Source organism: Balaenoptera borealis, assembly GCF_965194805.1.
Source record: "Balaenoptera borealis genome assembly, chromosome: 2".
Lineage (NCBI taxonomy): Eukaryota > Metazoa > Chordata > Mammalia > Artiodactyla > Balaenopteridae > Balaenoptera > Balaenoptera borealis.
The window spans coordinates 117960663-117976102 of record NC_138867.1 but is presented as its reverse complement, the minus strand read 5'-3'; the positions used below and the strand labels follow the sequence as shown (position 1 = coordinate 117976102).

Sequence of the window (15440 nt, the reverse complement as noted above, 5' to 3'; positions counted from 1 at the left end):
CCCAGCGCTGTCCCCAGGAAACATACTTGAAATTCAAAATGTGTATGTCCTTTCTCCCCCCAGGGCTGTTTTGAAGGAACAGCCCCTCTTTGGCCTCCTGGAGGGGAGTAGGGGTGGCTGCTGCTGCAGGACTCAGGGACCTTTGTTTTCCTGCAGAACAGAGATTGTGGCATCTGAGTGCCCTGGAAGGAAGGCGGGTGGTGGGTGGCCGAGCTTTTGGAGCAAGTGATAGAAAACTTTCTTTCCTTGCACTTCTGAAGCACAGGAGAGGCAGTGACATGTGCCTCACTCTGCAAATGCTATTTTGGGCTCTGCTGCTCGGCTCAGTGCTGCTGAAATATTGTTCATGGGAGAGTCCGGAGCACTGGTGCGGGGCAGGAGTTTTCTGTTATTAAAGGAACCTGTGCCAAGAAACAGGGGCTGTTCCTGGCCTGGTTTTTGAATGGAGCATCCTCAGAAGGAACAACTTTCTAACCCTTTTATGGCCCTGGGCCCAGGGCTTAAAATAATAATGAAAAAAGCCAGCAGTTGTGGTGTTTACCACGTTCAGATACTGTGCTACGTGCTTCATGTGCATAATCTTGTTCAGTCTTCACAATAATAGGAGCTATTATTGTCTTTATATTCAGATGAAAACATTGAGGCTCAGAGAGGTTAGGTGACTTGACCTGTGTCATTCAGCCAACTTGTCCTATGTCATTGACCCCAGCCTGGACCCACCTTCCTCCCACTTGTCCTTCTAGAGTCCCAGCTGTCCTTGGCTGGAGCCCGACTGTGATGACACTTGAGCCCATTCTCAGGAGTAGGCTATTTGCGTTCTGCACTGTGGCGGGTGGATGGCAAGCCCTGGCAGCTGCCAGAGTATAGTTTCATCAACTCCTTGCTGATATTCATCACCATGTCCTCACTGCCCCCATTGCTGCTGTGCTGGCAGGGGCAGCGTTTGCTGTGCCAGCCAACTATCTGGTAGCAATATCACTCCTGCTGGGCTTGCATGCGGGTAGTTGCTGCCACAGAAGAGTGATGCATCACCAAGGAAACCAAGTAGGTGCTAATGGAGTTGGGTAGAGGGAGATTTTAGGGACAGAGGTACTGGGTTCAGCAGATCCAACCTCTGGCTGCCCTCCTCCACCTTCCCTGAGAACTGAGCCCCCCTGGTCTTTGGGGACTAAAACTAGAGGGGCTCTCAGGGTGTGGGAAGTGGAGGATGTGTGCTGTATCCACTGATCTTATGTGATTAAAAGTGCTCGTACCACTTTTAACCAGGCAAGTGCCTGGAGCCGATGGAGGTCAACGTCCTGTCATCCTTACTCCTACCGTCTCTTTTCCTGTGGCACCCTTCAAGACCCCAGTCCACATTGCAGAACAAGCCTGAAAGTTCTGACCCAGGGCCCTTGCCCAGCCTCTGGGCAGTGGGGCTCCTGTCCATGGTTAAGCAAAAGAGCCCTTTTTGTATCTTTGGGGAGGGAGGGCCAGAGCCTGTGTAACGAGGGCAGGCTGAGGGCTCTGAGCACCTCCTGGAGAATTAGAGTGGAGTACTGATTTTTATATTTAACTTGTTACCCCATTGACATCATCTTCTGCCTTCTAGTTTCTCAAGAGCCCCTTATAAGTTGTTCTGCCCCAAATTCCCTTGAAGCTGCCCCAAAGGCTGGGGTGTTGTGCTTGAGCACAGACACTCTGCTCTGGGGGCAAAGCAAGTCTAGGTCCAGACATGCTTGCCCCATATCCCAAGAGTGTTTTTCATTTCACCTACACTCACCCCCAAAGCAGGACCAGTGAGGGGAGGGAAGGTGAGAGGCTTGTTATGGTCTCAGGGTTTGATGTGTGGTGATTCAGAGTCTGGTACTGTCGAGGCAGACAAGACTCTCTTAGGTCCCAGGACAGGATCAAGGTGTTCTGTGTGTATATATTTTTATTTATTTATTTATTTATTTATTTGTTTGTTTGTTTGTTTGTTTGTCTGTCTTTGGCTGTGTTGAGTCTCCGCCTCTGTGCGAGGGCTTTCCCCAGCTGCGGCAAGCGGGGACCACTCCTCATTGCGGTGCGCGTGCCTCTCACCATCTCGGCCTCTCCCGTTGCGGAGCACAGGCTCCAGACGCGCCGGCTCAGCAGTCGTGGCTCACGGGCCCAGCCGCTCCGCGGCACGTGGGATCCTCCCAGACCAGGGCTCGAACCCGTGTCCCCTGCATCGGCAGGCGGACTCTCAACCACTGCACCACCAGGGAAGCCCTTCTGTGTGTATATTAAGGTTTTATATGTTATGTCTGTTGGTAGGAAATTGACATCTCAGTGGTCTGTGTGGATAGCTGGCACTTGCCTTTAATCAGAGTATATTTAATTCACCACATAACGAATGCTGCCTGGGAGCTTCCATCACAGCTACTGAAAGGTTAAAAGGAATGTAGCCAGTCCCAGGGAGAGTAGATAAATGAGGAGGTAGTATAATTTAGTGGTAAAGAGCACAGACTTTATTTTATTTTTTAAAGATTTATTTATTATTTATTTATTTATCTTATTTATTTTTGGCTGTGTCAGGTCTTAGTTGCAGCATGCAGGATCTTTGTTGAGGCATGTGGGATCTTTTGTTGCGGCACGCAGGCTCTTGGTTGTGGTGTGCAGGCTTTACTCTAGTTGTGGCGTGCGGGTTTTCTCTCCTCTAGTTGTGGCACGCAGGCTCCAGGGTGCGTGGGCTCTGTAGCTGTGGTGTGCGGGTTCCAGAGCGCGTGGGCTCCATGGTTGGCAGCACGCGGGCTCTAGTTGAGGTGCGTGAGCTCAGTAGTTGTGGTGTGCAGGCTTAGTTGCCCCGTGGCGTGTGGGATCTTAGTTCCCTGACCAGAGATTGAACCCACCTCCCCTGCATTGTAAGGCAGATTCTTTAGCACTGGACCACCAGGGAAGTCCCAAGCACAGACTTTAGACTGAGCCAGTCCTGGGTTCAAATCCTAGCTTTGCTACTTAGGGGATCTTGGGCAAGTCACTGAATCCTTCTGCCCTTCAGTTCCCCCATTGGTGACGTCGGGGAAATGTCCTGCCCTGCCTGCTGCAGAGGCTGTTTTGAGGATTCCCAACATGAAGACATTACTCGGTACACAGCAGTTCTGATTTTTAACGGTAAATTTGCCATTTGTGCCACTCCTTAAACTTGATTGTGGAATTGGATGCCAGTGAGGGTACATGAGTATGTAGCCTTCCTGTCCTCTCTGGCTTTAGGTAGGGAAGGAACTTATGGTGACAAGGAGAGACTTCCATGGTCATGGGATGTTCTCCCTCTTTCCTTCCAGGGAGATTTTTGATAAGGGAGCAGAAGGGGTTAGTACAGCATTTCCTGCCTGAGAGCTAGGTGCGTGGCATAGGAATATGGTGGAATATCTTTTGGGGACTTTTAAGAGAACGGCAAAATGGCTAGTTTATGTTGACAATTATTGATTTCAGTTCAGTACCTTCTGTCTCTTTAGGTCTCTGAAGGGAGGACCTCATCTCTGTTGTCCTGAGGTCTCCAAGGAGGGGATACTGGGCTATGTGGTCTGGGCTCATTTCAAGGCAGATTTCCTGACTGCCTGCTGTGGCCTGGAATACCAGGGGACTAACCCGTAACTTCATGGACCTTCCTACCAGGCCAGATAGGAGTTGGGCCCCAGTCACTTAGCCCTGGAGCAGCTGTAGGTCACTCTCCTGAAGTCTCCCTGCCTCTGTTATCACTGTCAGCATCCTCACTGTGAGTTGCTTGTTCCTGGAAGTGATTTTCCTGTCTCTCTCTCTCTCTCCTGGTTTATTTTGGGATCTGTCATACCTTACGGAGGCACAGCAAGCATTTGAGTGTGGATTCAGCATCAGCTGTTCACAAGCAGGCAGAGGAAAGCTGTTTGCTGGCAGGTCCTGTGGGTTCTGGGCAGGGAACTCAGGAATTTGCCCTAGGGCTGAGGACCCCTGTACCCCAGGCTTTGTGCCTGTGCACTTATTAGTAGAGAAAACTGGTCACAGCCAGATATTGTGGGCCTTTTGCTCCCTGGGCATTTCCTGAGATCCTACTTTGTGCCAGGCACTGTACTGGTAGCCAGAGACAGATAATAGCTCACATTTACTTAGCATCGACTGTGCCAGGCATGTTTTGAGGGCAGGTGCTATAACTACCCTCATTTTCATAGACAAAAATGAGTCTCAGAGAGAAGTGACTTAGCCAAATGACCAGTAGGTGGTAGAGACAGAATTCAGATCTACCTTTGTTTGGCCCTAAGCGTGAGCTCCTAACCACTGTACCATAATGTCTTTCTGGGTAGCAAATGGGACATGACCCCTGCCTTCCAGCAGCTTATGGTCTCACAGAGGATACAGAGAGAAAAAGTGTTTTGGATGTCCTGGTGGAAGTGTCCTGTGCTCAATGAGGGCACAGAGGAGGGTATGGGGAGGCCAGGCCAGGGCCTTCTCTCTATCCCTGAGATCTTGGTAGAGCTTTGAGTCAAATTTTATGATGCTAAACCTCCAAACCCACCTTCAGTTCTCTTTTTGAGCTGTGTGGCCTTGGTCAGTTTGATCAGAATCTCTGAACCTTAGTTTCCTCATATGAAAATAGGGATGAAAATACCTACTTCACAGAGATGGTGTGAGATTGAAACAAGATTAATGTGTAAAATGTTTCACTCTGGGCCTGGCACATAGGAAATATTCAATAAATGGCTATAGTTGTCATCTTTAAAATATACCTTTGCTGCTGCCTCCCTTTCCTTGGGGACCTGAAGGAAAAGTGGAGGCAATGAGGCTATCTGAGCAAAGGCCTCTCTTGTTCTGCCCCTTAACCAGTGCTATATGTTGGCCTCATATGGGTTCAGGGAAGCTTAGACCTGGGGCTTCTTATTGACCTGAGGTGACTTCCAGGCTCTGAAATACTGTGTGAGAGCCTCTGGAATATTGGCATTAGCACAAAGAGCCACTTGATGGGAGCATGCAGGAAGCCTGTGCAGGAACACGTTCATGTGAGGGGGTTAAAAAAAAGAAGTCTAAATCATCAACAACTGATGAGAGCAATCCAAGAATTATAGAGCACCAGCCATCTGGTCAGATCATTTCAGATCTGCACGAGCAATAGGAGGGAATTGAATTTTAAAAACCTCATTTATGGTAGACCAACTACTCTGTTTCAGGCATTTAAGGGAGGAGTCTGATTTCCTGTAGGCCCTGGACATCTGTCTGAAGGAACACCTGACTCTGGTCTGGGTGACTCTGCAGGATTGTCTTTGTGAGGCCTTTGGCCCCTTGCAGCTTAGAAGAGGCTGTGTGATCTTCCAATGCTCAGACACCAACTGGGTATCCAATAATTCAATTCAATTCTGACACTATCTACCTGGAATTAGTGTCAGATCCCACAGTTAAAGGGCTCAGTCCCACTGCCTCTAATTCAGATGCTAGTCACAAGTCCCAGGCCACTGGACTTGTGACTGACCAGCTATAAATTAGGGATTCCCACAGTTCCCTCCTCAGGTTTGATAATTTGCTAGAACAGCTCACAGAACTCAGGAAAACACTTTACTTATGTTTACTGGTTTTTTATAAAGGCTACAACTCAGAATAGCCAAGTGGAAGAGATGCATAGAAGGTATGGGGGGTGGGGTGCAGAGCTTTCATGCCCTCTCTGGGCACACTGCCCTCCCATTACTTCTAGGTGTTCACCAATCAGAAGCTCTTGGAAGCCCCCTAGGGGCTTTTATGGAGGTTTCATTATTTAGGCGTGATTGATTAAGTCATTGGCCATTGGAGATTGAACTCATTCTCCAGCCCCCCTTTCCTCCCTGGAGGTGGGGCTAAAAGTTCCAACTGTCTAATCAAGGCTTGGTCTTTCTGGTGACCTGCCCCCATCTTGAAGTTACCTAATTCCACACACACACACACACACACACACACACACACCCATCCACCCATCCCCCGCAAGAGTCATTTCAGGAACCAGGGATAAAGACCAGATACTTTTTTTTTTTTTTTTTTTTTTAATACCACAGGCTACAATTGAGGTGGGACTAAGGAGCAAAGCTCCCAGTGCCTTCTGCCACCTACCCAGCTCTGTGATTGGGAGGCAGGTGACGCTCCCTTCCTCCCCTAGTCAGGAGGGATCTTCCTTACAGGTTATCTCATTCCCCAGGATGGTCCACAAGAGTATGACCTGCTTGTGTCCCATCGTTCACACGCAGGCACACACACACCTCGAGGCCTATGAGCAGTGGGTGAGAGTAGGAGTATTAGTTAAGGGCAGTTCATACCTAAGCTCCTCTTGCTCATGAGAGTGGGGAGGTTGGGACTTCTTGGCTGCCACCGGGAGGTAATGGCCTGAGGGAGGGCTATAGCAAGGGGCCTCTGTTGGATGATCTTTCACCCTGGCTCAGAGCAGTGCTGGAAAGGTGAAGCAGGGGCGGGATAGAGGAAACTGCATGCTTTTTGTGTGGTGTGGTAATCTGTGTCCTCTCTTGAACACAAGTTGCTATCTCCAACAACTTTTCAGGATGAGGTGTTCAGCAGAGCTTATCTTTGGTGCTGCCTCCTTCTGCATAGTGCCTTCCTCCCCTACTTTGAAACCTTTCAAGTCTTCTGGGGATTCCCCGAGAACTTCATTTGTTTCTCTCCTGCCTATACTTCTAGTCCATCTCCCCCATTACTGCCACCTCCCTAGCCTTTGTTAAGCGTCTCTACTCTGAGCATCTCCTTTACTCTTTATCAGTATGACTTTGTTAGGGAACTGCTGGGGGCATAGCAGGATGCCAGGCCTCTTGAGACCTGTAGGAGCAATGTCAGAGGCTCCAAATTACCCTGTACTGGGAGAGAAAATAATGGTGGGCTGGAATACATGAAGGCCCCACATGGCTCCATAAGGACAGTTTAGAGCTCTTCATTTCAGAGTGACACCATTTCCCATATTTGGACTTCTCTCAGGATGGCTGACCACTGCCCCATAGCAGCCAAATTCCACACCCCCCTGGGGGGAGCAGGTGGAGGCCAGGGCAGCATGTCCACTGTCAAGGTTGAGGCCACTTTGAGACTAGCTGGCTGAGCACTGTACTGGCACCAGAGCATCTCTGCCTGGGCTTTGGCCTTAAGTACCTGGATGGGGCAGGCCAGGGTCCAGTTTGCAGTCTATGGACTTGGATGGTTGGACATCTGCTTTCTAACAAGCGTTTATATGCTTAATGCTCACCCTAGGCCCTTATTCTCCCCTTCCTCTCCTTCCTCCACCTACCGGTTCTCTCTGAGGTTTAATAAAGAGTACTTAGAGTTGCACAGCCTCAGCTTTCAAGGATCGGGAACCGCAAACTGACTGAAATAAAAAAACTTAGACTGGATTAGGGATAATGGAAGACTAGCTGCCAAAACTAGTTCCAGCCCTCATACCCAGGGCTTGGCTTTAATTCAGAGAATCTGTGGAGCCTCGACTTCCCTTCTTTCTCTAATATTGCCCTCGCCCTACTGGCTAAGACTGTCTAGGCCATCTCCAAGGTTGGGATTAACCAGGGCTGGGTATAGCTCTCAAGGACTGACCTGGAGCTGGAATGAGAGGCCCTTTTCCAGAGCTTGTTCCATTCCTAGGTTTGTCACAGTACTGGAGGTAGGACTTGATTGGTAACTTAAGAGGAGATAATATTTGACTAGGTAGAGAAGAGGACAGGTAGGAAGCAAGAATGAAGGGGAGGATGACATGAACTCTCACTCTAAAAGTGAGAGTATATCTACCTGGTAGGAGAGGCAGAGATGCGTAGGAGAATAATGGGATGGTGGTGGTGCACAGCATCCCCTATGTCAGGATAGGGGGTGGTAGGAGGAAAGAGAATTGAAAAGTAGTAGATCTAACTATGTGAAAATAAGTGTGTAGTTTAGTCCATTCAGGGCTGTGCCGTGAATGGGAGATGAGGAAATGAAGAAGGACGATATAAACTCCTGAGTCTGAGGAGTTTGAAAATAAGTGGAAGAAGAGAATGAAAACGGTAACTTCACAGATAGCCACACCAAAAAATTCATTTCTTGTTACATTTGTTGAACTCCTATAATGTTCCAGGTATAGTGCTTGATGTCGGAGATACCATGGTGGGCATTGACAGAGGGGCTTGCCTGCCTGGGCCTATGGTGTAGGAAGACCCCAGGCAGGAATATAATGCTGTGAGAAGACAGAGGTGTGGCCCTGAAGGAACATCTTCCCAGAGGCAGCTCTTCATTTCAGAGAGACACTGAAGCATTGAAGCTGAATGGAGAGAGCTTTTGTGTACGTTGGAAGGCAGAGGGGGAAGGAGGCACTGCTGACAGATTTAAAATCCCAGAGACAAGATCATTGATGAGGCAGAGTTGTTTAGGTGGCAGATGGAAAGTCTTGGCCTCATGAATGTGATGAGCCTTGGAAATTTGAAGCACAGCCTAGACAAAAACAAGGAAAAGTACGAGAGATGTAGAGGGAAATTGAGGAAGCTTCCATTAGATGTCTTCGATTTTCTGAGTCAAGCCAAGGGTGGGGCTTTTACCTTGGATGATGAAAGAGAAGGCCTTGATTGGGTGCTTAAGGAATGGCGAGGTTAAGGAATAACCACGGTGAAGAAGTTGCTTAGACAGTCAAGAGGTCAGAACTAAGCATTGCCCAGCGTCAGGGCCCAGTTGACGTCTGACAGCCTGACTTTGTTCTGGGCCAGGACCAGTGGGCTTGGTGACTTTCTAGAGCACTGTGAGCCCTGGACAGTGGATAGCTGAAGTGTGAGGAAAGATGGGTAGATCATTAAGGAGATTGTTGGATTGTCTTTGGGATTGATGAGGGAGACCTTTGGCCTATGGGGCAAGCTGGAGAGCTTTAGTGGAAGCTCCTCTGAACCTACTCTAACCTCCCCTCTTCTGAAACAGGGATTATCAAGACTCTTCGAGGCTCTTGGCAGTGCTCAAGGTCAGAGTTTGGGTGGTACCCCACTAGCCACTGATCTTCTAGGCAGGCCTGAAAAGAACCTGAATGAAGCAGAGCTTGTGTGCAGTGGGCTCTGTAAGCTTTTTGTTCCTTGTGCTCTGATCAGGCTGATTTTATTTCTGTTCATGTTGGGGTTTTGCTTTGTTACTTTTCATAGACTAGTAGGTTGTTGGTCTTGCCTTATTTCACGTAATACGTTGATTTGAGACAAACAGATTGATTTGTATTTTAATTTCTTTAGTTCTCAGAATAGTCTGTTTATGGTTTGTATAATGCAGTTGTTTGAAAGGAGAGAATCATTTCTTTGGATTAAAAAGTTTTCAGATTTGATTACCTGTGGCCATAATTAGTTTATCTGAGCAGAGGTGAGGTTTGTTTTTTTTTTAATATCTTTATTGGAGTATAATTGCTTTACAATGGTGTGTTAGTTTCTGCTTTATAACAGAGTGAATCAGCTATACATATATCCCCATATCTCTTCCCTCTGTGCTCCCTCCCTCCCATCCTCCCACCCTCCCTATCCCACCCCTCTAGGTGGTCACAAAGCACTGAGCTGATCTCCCTGTGCTATGCGGCTGCTTCCCACTAGCTATCGGTTTTACATTTGGTAGTTTATATATGTCCATGCCACTCTGTCACTTTGTCCCAGCTTACCCTTCCCCCTCCCTGTGTCCTCAAGTCCATTCTCTAGTACGTCTGTGTCTTTATTCCCGTCCTGCCCCGAGGTTCTTCATGACCTTTTTTTTTTTTTTTTTTGATTCCATACATATATGTTAGCATACGGTATTTGTTTTTCTCTTTCTGACTTACTTCACTCTATATGACAGACTCTAGGTCTATCCACCTCACTACAAATAACTCAATTTCATTTCTTTTTATGGCTGAGTAATATTCCATTGTATACGTGTGCCACATCTTCTTTATCCATTCATCTGTCAATGGACACTTAAGTTGCTTCCATGTCCTGGCTATTGTAAATAGAGCTGCAGTGAACATTGTGGTACATGACTCTTTTTGAATTATGGTTTTCTCAGGGTATATGCCCAGTAGTGGGATTGCTGGGTCGTATGGTAGTTCTATTTTTACTTTCTTAAGGGACCTCCATACTGTTCTCCATAGTGGCTGTATCAATTTACATTCCCACCAGCAGTGCAAGAGGGTTCCCTTTTCTCTACACCCTCTCCAGCATTGATTGTTTGTAGATTTTTTCATGGTGGCCATTCTGACTGGTGTGAGATGATATCTCATTGTAGTTTTGATTTGCATTTCTCTAATAATTAATGATGTTGAGCATTCTTTCATGTGTTTGTTGGCAATCTGTATATCTTCTTTGGAGAAATGTCTATTTAGGTCTTCTGCCCATTTTTGGATTGGGTTGTTTGTTTTTTTGATATTGAGCTGCATGAGCTGCTTGTAAATTTTAGAGATTAATCCTTTGTCAGTTGCTTCATTTGCAAATATTTTCTCCCATTCTGAGGGTTGTCTTTTGGTCTTGTTTATGGTTTCCTTTGCTGTTGAAAAGCTGTTAAGTTTCATTAGGTCTCATTTATTTATTTTTGCTTTTATTTCCATTTCTCTAGGAGGTGGGTCAAAAAGGATCTTGCTGTGATTTATGTCATAGAGTGTTCTGCCTATGTTTTCCTGTAAGAGTTTGATAGTGTCTGGCCTTACACTTAGGTCTTTAATCCATTTTGAGTTTATTTTTGTGTATGGTGTTAAGGAGTGTTCTAATTTCATTCTTTTACATGTAGCTGTCCAGTTTCCCAGCACCATTTATTGAAGAGGCTATCTTTTCTCCACTGTATATTCTTGCCTCCTTTATCAAAGATAAGGTGACCATATGTGCGTGGGTTTATCTCTGGGCTTTCTATCCTGTTCCATTGATCTATATTTCTGTTTTTGTGCCAGAACAATACTGTCTTGATTACTGTAGCTTTGTAGTATAGTCTGAAGTCAGGGAGCCTGATTCCTCCAGCTCCATTTTTCTTTCTCAAGATTGCTTTGGCTATTCGGGGTCTTTTGTGTTTCCATACAAATTGTGAAATTTTTTGTTCTAGTTCTGTGAAAAATGCCAGTGGTAGTTTGATAGGGATTGCATTGAATCTGTAGATTGCTTTGGGTAGTATAGTCATTTTCACAATGTTGATTCTTCCAATCCAAGAACATGGTATATGTCTCCATCTGTTTGTATCATCTTTAATTTCTTTCATCAGTGTCTTATAGTTTTCTGCATACAGGTCTTTTGTCTCCTTAGGTAGGTTTATTCCTAGGTATTTTATTCTTTTTGTTGCAATGGTAAATGGGAGCGTTCCTTAATTTCACTTTCAGATTTTTCATCATTAGTGTATAGGAATGCAAGAGATTTCTGTGCATTAATTTTGTATCCTGCTGCTTTACCAAATTCATTGATTAGCTCTAGTAGTTTTCTGGTAGCATCTTTAGGATTCTCTATGTGTAGTATCATGTCATCTTCAAACAGTGACAACTTTACTTCTTCTTTTCTGATTTGGATTCCTTTTATTTTTCTTTCTTCTCTGACTGCTGTGGCTATAACTTCCAAAACAATGTAGAATAATAGTGGTGAGAGTGGGCAACCTTGTTTTGTTCCTGATCTTAGAGGAAATGGTTTAGTTTTTCACCATTGAGAACAGTGTTTGCTGTGGGTTTGTCATATATGGCCATTATTATGTTGAGGTAACTTCCCTCTATGCCTACTTTCTGGAGGGTTTTTATCATAAATGGGTGTTGATTTTGTTGAAAGCTTTTTCTGCATCTATTGAGATGATCATATGGTTTTTATTCTTCAGTTTGTTAATATGGTGTATCACATTGATTGATTTGTATGTATTGAAGAATCCTTGCATTCCTGGGATAAACCCCACTTGATCATGGTGTATGATCCTTTTAATGTGCTGTTGGATTCTGTTTGCTAGTATTTTGTTGAGGATTTTTGCATCTGTGTTCATCAGTGATACTGGCCTGTAGTTTTCTTTCTTTGTGACATCTTTGTCTGGTTTTGGTATCAGAGTGATGGTGGCCTCGTAGAATGAGTTTGGGAGTGTTCCTCCCTCTGCTATATTTTGGAAGAGTTTGAGAAGGATAGGTGTTAGCTCTTCTCTAAATGTTTGATAGAATTCACCTGTAAAGCCATCTGGTCCTGAGCTTTTGTTTGTTGGAAGATTTTAAATCACAGTTTCAATTTCAGTGCTTGTGATTGGTCTGTTTATATTTTCTGTTTCTTCCCGGTTCAGTCTCGGAAGGTTGTACCTTTCCAAGAATTTGTCCCTTTCTTCCAGGTTGTCCATTTTATTGGCATAGAGTTGCTTGTAGCAATCTCTCATGATCCTTTGTATTTCTGCAGTGTCAGTTGTTACTTCTCCTTTTTCATTTCTAATTCTGTTGATTTGAGTCTTCTCCCTTTTTTTCTTGATGAGTTTGGCTAATGGTTTATCCATTTCATTTATCTTCTCAAAGAACCAGCTTTTAGTATTATTGATCTTTGCTATCGTTTCCTTCATTTCTTTTTCATTTATTTCTGATCTCATCTTTATGATTTCTTTCCTTCTGCTAACTTTCGGTGTTTTTGTTCTTCTTTCTCTAATTGCTATAGGTGTAAGGTTAGGTTGTTTATTTGAGATGTTTCTTCTTTCTTAAGGTAGGATTCTATTGCTATAAACTTCCCTCTTAGAACTGCTTTTGCTGCATCCCATAGGTTTTGGGTCATCATGTTTTCATTGTCATTTGTTTCTAGGTATTTTTTGATTTCCTCTTTGATTTCTTCAGTGATGTCTTGGTTATTAAGTAGTGTATTGTTTATCCTCCATGTGTTTTTATTTTTTACAGATTTTTTCCTGTAATTGATATCTAGTCTCATAGCGTTGTGGTCGGAAAAAATAATTGATACGAGTTCAATTTTCTTAAATTTACCAAGCTGTGATTTGTGACCCAAGATATGATCTATCCTGGAGAATGTTCCATGAGCACTTGGGAAGAAAGTGTATTCTGTTGTTTTTGGATGGAATGTCCTATAAATATCAATTAAGTCCATCTTGTTTAATGTATCATTTAAAGCTTGTGTTTCCTTATTTATTTTCATTTTGGATGATCTGTCCATTGTTGAAAGTGGGGTGTTAAAATCCCCTACTAAAAAAAAAAAAAAAAAAATCCCCTACTATGATTGTGTTACTGTCGACTTCCCCTTTTATGGCTGTTAGTATTTGCCTTATGTATTGAGGTGCTCCTATGTTGGGTGCATAAATATTTACAATTGTTATATCTTCTTGGATTGATCCCTTGATCATTATGTAGTGTCCTTCTTTGTCTCTTGTAATAGTCTTTGTTTTAAAGTCTATTTTGTCTGATATGAGAATTGCTCCTCCAGCTTTCTTTTGATTTCCATTTGCATGGAATATCTTTTTCTATCCCCTCACTTTCAGTCTGTATGTGTCCCTAGGTCTGAAGTGGGTCTACTGTAGACAGCATGTATACGGGTCTTAGTTTTGTATCCATTCAGCCAATCTATGTTTTTTGGTTGGAGCATTTAATCCATTTACATTTAAGGTAATTATTGATATGTATGTTCCTATTACCATTTTCTTAATTGTTTTTGGTTTTATTTTTGTAGGTCTTTTCCTTCTCTTGTGTTTCCTGCCTAGAGAAGTTCCTTTGGCATTTGTTGTAAAGCTGGTTTGGTGGTGCTGAATTCTCTTAGCTTTTGCTTGTCTGTAAAGGTTTTAATTTCTCCGTCAAATCTGAATGAGTTCCTTGCTGGGTAGTGTAATCTTGGTTGTAGGTTTTTCTCCTTCATCACTCTTAATATGTCCTGCCACTCCCTTCTGGCTTGCAGAGTTTTTGTTGAAAGATCAGCTCTTAACCATATGGGGATTCCCTTATGTGTTATTTGTTGTTTTTTCCTTCTTTTAATATTTTTTCATTGTATTTAATTTTTGATAGTTTGATTAATATGTGCCTTGGCATGTGTCTCCTTGGATTTATCCTGTATGGGACTCTCTGTGCTTCCTGGACTTCATTAACTATTTCCTTTCCCATATTAGGGAAGTTTTCAACTATAATCTCCTCAAATATTTTCTCAGTCCCTTTCTTTTTCTCTTCTTCTTCTGGGACCCCTTTAATTTGAATGTTGGTGCATTTAATGTTGTCCCAGCAGTCTCTGAGACTGTCCTCAATTCTTTTCATTTTTTTTTTCTGTATTCTGCTCTGCAGTAGTTATTGCCACTCTTTTATCTTCCAGGTCACTTATCTGTTCTTCTGCCTCAGTTATTCTGTTATTGATCCCTTCTAGAGAATTTTAAATTTCATTTATTGTGTTGTTCATCACTGTTTGTTTGCTCTTTAGTTCCTCTAGGTCCTTGTTAAACGTTTCTTGTATTTTCTGCATTCTATTTCCAAGATTTTGGATCATCTTTACTATCATTATTCTGAATTCTTTTTCAGGTAGACTGCCTATTTCCTCTTCATTTGTTAGGTCTGGTGGGTTTTTGCCTTGCTCCTTCATCTGCTGTGTGTTTCTCTGTCTTCTCATTTTGCCTAACTTACTGTGTTTGGGGTCTCCTTTTCGCAGGCTGCAGGTTTGTGGTTCCCGTTGTTTTTGGTGTCTGTCTCCAGTGCCTAAGGTTGGTTCAGTGGGTTGTGTAGGCTTCCTGGTGGAGGGGAGTAGTGCCTGTGTTCTGGTGGATGATGCTGGATCTTGTCTTTCTGGTGGGCAGGTCTATGTCTGGTGGTGTGTTTTGGGGTGTCTGTGGACTTATTATGGTTTTAGGCAGCCTCTCTGCTAACAGATGCAGTTGTGTTCCTGTCTTGCTAGTTGTTTGGCATAGGGTGTCCAGCACTGTAACTTGCTGGTTGTTGAGTGGAGCTGGGTCTTGGCGTTGAGATGGATATCTCTGGGAGATTTTCACCATTTGATATTACGTGGAGCTGGGAGCTCTCTGGTGGACCAGTGTCCTGAACTCGGCTCTCCCATCTCAGAGGCACAGGCCTGACGGCTGGCCGGAGCACCAAGACCCTGTCATCCACACGGCTCAGAATAAAAGAGAGAAAGAAAGAAAGGGAGGGAGGGAGGAAGGAAGGAAGGAAGAAAGATAAAGTGATTAAAAGTAAAAAAAATTATTAAAAATTAAAAAAAAAATTTAAAAAGTAATAAAAAAAAGAAATGAGAAAAGAGCAACCAAACCAAAAAACAAAATCCGCCAATGATAACAGGCGTTAAAAACTATACTAAAAAAAAAAAAAAAAGGATAGACAGAATCCTAGGACAAATGGTAGAAGCACAGCTATACAGACAAAATCACACACAGAAGCATACACATACACACTCACAAAAAGAGGAAAAGGGAAAAAAATATATATATCGTTGCTCCCAAAGTCCACCGCCTCAATTTGGGGTGATTCTTTGTCTATTCAGGTATTCCACAGTTGCAGGGTACATCAAGTTGATTGTGGAGATTTAATCCGCTGCTCCTGAGGCTGCTGGGAGAGATTTCCCTTTCTCTTCTTTATT

At 44.1% G+C, this 15440-nt stretch overlaps 1 protein-coding gene and 1 long non-coding RNA gene across 9 annotated transcripts in view; both read left to right on the top strand.

Annotated features, from left to right (window-relative positions):
• The window catches only part of SIL1 (SIL1 nucleotide exchange factor), a 313671-nt gene that overhangs the window by 122316 nt on the left and 175915 nt on the right, over positions 1-15440 (top strand). The window lies entirely within an intron of this gene.
• On the top strand, positions 3-15240 carry LOC309624243. Its single transcript, XR_014241832.1, has 2 exons — positions 3-1894; positions 2231-15240. It is a non-coding gene; the product is annotated as an uncharacterized lncRNA (long non-coding RNA).